Source organism: Schistocerca nitens, chromosome 2 (assembly GCF_023898315.1).
Source record: "Schistocerca nitens isolate TAMUIC-IGC-003100 chromosome 2, iqSchNite1.1, whole genome shotgun sequence".
NCBI classification, from domain to species: Eukaryota; Metazoa; Arthropoda; class Insecta; order Orthoptera; family Acrididae; genus Schistocerca; species Schistocerca nitens.
Window position 1 is genome coordinate 685,845,288 of NC_064615.1, and position 4,951 is coordinate 685,850,238.

Consider the following 4,951-nt stretch of genomic DNA (forward strand, 5'->3'; position numbering starts at 1 on the left):
TTTTAAATTTATGGTATCATTTAAGAATGGAATAAAATAAGACAGGAAAGAGCAGATTTAGATATCCCTTCACCAACACCACCTGGGGAAGGGGAGTTGGTATTGAAATTCAAGTTCAGCGTCCACATATGGTGCTACCTATTTTAGTAACTATCCACATGAGAATCCCTCTTCTGGAAAACTCGATATGTTCAGTCCATGCAGATCTAATTTTGTCAGCATTGATTGTTAGAGTGCTTTGTGAGTAGATGGTGGTTAGGTTACATAACTACTACAAGTAGATTATTAGTAAACAAATTCTGCTTAGCTTTGGAACAATATCTTACGTCAGTGAAATTAATTAAGTTATATACTGTTCCCACATTGCTGTAGGAGGAATAACAAGTCACAACTAACCTATTATTAATCTTGTAAAACGTTTTTTTGGAATAAACTAGCCTTTTTTGAGTAGTGGACCCATTAATTTTATATAGTTGCGTAACATACATGATTGGTTTTTGTTGTGCATTTACATTCTTTGATCCTGCATGCTTACTTTATATTAAGTTCATATTACATTCATGTTATTACATTTACATTGACGTGTTCATTGATGTAACTACTAAACAGTTTGCTGTACAGGTCTAACGTGGATTATAAAACAATATATATCCATGAACTATTCTAATTACTCCTACTTTTGTTTATATTCATTCGTAATAGGATATAAACTGCAATCTTTAATTAATGCTCACGTGAGTAGTTGTGCATGTTTTACACATTTTTCGTTATGTATATTTTGTGTGTCTGTTATGACAGTGTCGTCACTATCACTCGTATCATCATCAGTACTCGAGCTACTCGAACTATCTGTGTCGGTCTTTCTGTGCCTTCTGTGTTGATGGGCCTGTTTGTTTGTCATGTCTGCTTTCGAGATGTTGTTGGGGATTGGGTTCAACTGTGTCAGTGTTTCTGGGTTCCTCAGTACATCGTATAGTGTTGTTTCCTTTATGTGTCCTATGTTATTACGTAAGTGCCTGTATCTAACGCATTTCAAAAGAAAGTGCTCGGGGGAAGTAGCTCACCCCATGTGCAACGGTTGCTTTCTGAAAGCGACATGCGTCACAAGTGCGTGGGATAAGGGCGTAGTGTGTAGTCACAAAATAAACCATGCCTCGGTTGGCGCAACTGTAACCGCTCCTTGATATTGGGGAAAAATGCGTAGACTGAACCGCTCTTATCACTCTCGTCCCACTATTTTTGCCGAATATCCGCAAGCAAACTTTTTAGTTGTCGCCTGTCTTATATGTGCTGCCCAGTGCCTGCAACACTCTCAGGTCTACCCATCTTCATCCAGTATGTTGCAGCCAGACATCTAGTGGTTACATCGATCGGATGTATTCCAAGTGCCACATGCAGCGAATCTAACGATGTGCTGCCTAATACCCTCGCCTAACAGTGACCCTGTTCACGACGACAGCGAGTCTATGTACCCATGTACTTGCTGCATAGTTCAACACTGATTCGAAAAGTGCACAGTGGTGCATTCTCATGTGTGTGAATGGTAGTCTGTACCGGATGAATTTAATGTGGCTAGTTTGTTCGTTGAAGCTGTGTCGTTTGGCTGTGTATATTTGAGAGTGTCTCTGTAGTGATCCTTTGGGCACTATGTATGCCCTTTTTTGGACTTCTATGGATAATTTGTTTTGGTTGCACCATTGTTGTACTGTGGGTAGCATACTGCTAGCCATCTATTCCAACATTGCTCTTGTGTTGGCTGGTATCACACCTAACTGGTTGTTAGCATACGCAACGATCCCGTCTGAACGTTCGTCTCACTCGATTAAGCTCAAGAGCGGTTCAGTTGTGGTACCCCATAAGATGGGTCTGCAGATAGAGCCTTGTGGACATCCTTTGGTAATCCTTTTTACTACCTCGCGGTTTCCCTCTTGCCACTCAGTCACTTTGGTCCTACAATAGTCTCGAAGACTATTGTACAGGGATCCGAGTACTTGTAGCTCTCGAATTCGTGCGAACTTTGCTGGCCACCGAAGATTATCAAAGGCGCCAGCAGCGTCAAAAAGAATCGCAATTGCCTACTTCTGTAATGTCTCTTCTACGATTTGGAAAGCCCGATTAATCGCATCGTCAATAGATTTTCTCGCTATAAAGCCAAATTGGTGCTGACTGAGGCCATGGATTTCCCTGTGAGCTTGAAGGCGGTTACGTAGAAGCCTCTCAAAGACCGAACAAATTGGTCGGTACAATTTTAGTACTGACGGATTCCTACTGCAGCTCTTTTAATAATTACAGTCTTGGCTGTTTTCCAGACTAGAGGCACCCGTCTCAGTCTCAGGGCGTCATTACTAGATTAGTTAAATATGGGACTATTTGCCGTGATACATGGGGCAATGCTACCGAGTGGATATGATCTAGTCCTGCTATTTACTTAGTTTCGTAGCTAGCAATTCCTAGCGCGATCTCCTCTCGCACAAACTGGCAGGTGACGGTTTTTTGCAGTGTAATGCCTATGCATTGTCTCCCTAAGGTGTGTGTATGCTTGTGTATTTGTTCGTGGATTGTCATCGGGGAGGAATTTGTGGAGTAGATATTGTGCCGTTTGTCTCCATCCCCGTGTCATATTTCCGCCATCCTGCCTCAGCGTATCCAGGACAAGAGGGGACTTAATTTTCTTAGCTACAAGTTAGTATGGTATTCCCCGTGTGTTCTGTGCATCCCATCATCAACTACTTTTAGTGATGTAAACTGCAGTCACATTTCTATACACCACAGTCACATTTAAAATCATAGTTACACAAATTTCGCATGTGCATTTGTAAAGATGTCAGGTACTTCGTAACTAACCTTTTAAAAGAGCATAGAAATCAGATCTTCTATAGTCTAATTAAAAAAGGAAAAGACTTCTTGGAAAGACGATTTACAAAAGTTAGTAACAAAAATAAGGCCATCTATAGTCTTATACCCGCAAATGTTTGAGGGATATGTGCCATCAAGGAATAATACCGTTGTATATTTCTTTACTACTGAGCTTCCTAATTTTGATGACAAGGTCTTTAAGTATTGGAGGTGATGTCTCATGTTCACATTGATAAGCGGAACGCTGACAGAAGGTACTGATGTCAATTTGAATCACATACAGATATCACCTTCTTAGAAAGGGTTAATAAAAGCTAGATGTATGCACACTGAACATTGCAGTTACAAAAAGTTAGTGATTCACAACAATTGCAGTAACAAAACGTTGTTTTTTTCTCATTGTAGTTTTAAGGCCTGGGCAACGGCCTTGCCGCAGTGGATACACCGGTTCCCGTGAGATCACCGAAGTTAAGCGCTGTCGGGCGTGGCCGGCACTTGGATGGGTGACCCTCCAGTCGCCATGCGCTGTTGCCATTTTTCGGGGTACACTCAGCCTCGTGATGCCAATTGAGGAGCTACTCCACCTAATAGTAGCTGCTTCGGTCAAGAATACCATCATAACGACCGGGAGAGCGGTGTGCTGACCCCACGCCCCTCCTATCCGCATCCTCCTCTGAGGATGACACGGCGGTCGGATGGTACCGGTAGGCCACTCGTGGCCTTAAGACTGAGTGCTATATATTTAAGGCCTGCTGTCGTATAACTACAATGTACCTGATGTGCACCCTTCAGTTCAGCTGAGTTTTGTTAGTTCTTTTTCTCCATGCTGAACAACCATTTATGCTCACCACCGTTGTTTAAATACATGTCCATAGACATAAAAACTCTGCACTGGAAGAAGAGTAGTTTCACGTCTTGCAGCTGCTGATACTGTGATATATCAACGGTGCACTGCTGTCGTATATAACCAGTGCACTGCTAAGCTAGAGACGAAAAGTTGGACGAAGAATCAGGAATTGGAAATCAGGTCTGATAAATTAGATAACTGCTTTTGTAACTCGGTCAGCTCCCATAAATCTGGTAGATTGACTCCATCATGATCAGGGATCTTTTGAATATGAAAGGAAAAGAAATTAATGAAAAACACATATAATAATAATGTGCAACGAGAGAGATGGAAGGATTAACACCTTCTGCGGCTCACACTTCATGGTGTTGATCGATCGACGTACACAGCATGAATGACAAGCTCACCTCATGATGCTTGGGTACATGAAGAGCATTGGTGGGTGAGGGCTGGTGGTGGGGCTCTAATAGAAATACACTACATGAGTCAGGGGTGGGAGGCCGCCATTTTGGAACATAGGTTTTAGTAATGAGTAATTAAGATTAAGCTAAAGGCTTTCACTGGCCAGAAAGAGCAGGAAAGGTGGTGACAAAGTTTCTGATTAAATTTCAAACTCCATCACAGTCTCTCACTGAGTAAGGGGATGTGACTCTACTGATGCGTCCGTCTGATGTAGGCATTACGCTCAATAGAAACCTTGGTGGTCTTTCTAGAGGAGAAGGCCATGTGCCAAGTTCGGGTTATCTTCTCCCCCCCCCCCCCCCCCCCCCGCCCTTCACGAAGGCATACAAGAGAAATATTTCCCATGCTGTACCGACATACATTACGGTCGCCTATGCTTAATAGATATATTAGAGACACGACGCTAGGAAACAAGGCATTGCGAGCAGAGAAAGACAAGTTATCCGCTTGAGCGGCTGGAAGAGTCTCTCAGGGCCTCGCAACTAAAAATGCCATACCGAGCAGATGAAGAGGATGGGAAACGTGAGAATGAAGTACATTTACTATCTTCTCGACACCGCCTTTTATCTGCCAACTGACCTTTCTTAGCACAGCCTTACCTACAGTACTTCTGTTTACTGTTAGAAGAGTATAATGATGTCATCACGACACAAACATTTGTCTGTGGGAAATTATAGTGCGTTTTTAATTGAATTTCGCAAGAAATGTGGCATAAATTACAGAAAATAGGTTAGAAAATATGCTGATTTCTTTAAAATGTGTAAGGTAATTCTGAAGATTGGTACT

General features: G+C 42.2%; 1 pseudogene; it reads left to right on the forward strand.

Annotated features, from left to right (window-relative positions):
• The first annotated feature begins 3,273 nt into the window (after positions 1-3,273).
• Positions 3,274-3,390, forward strand: LOC126237853 (5S ribosomal RNA; annotated as a pseudogene).
• The last annotated feature ends 1,561 nt before the right edge of the window (positions 3,391-4,951 follow it).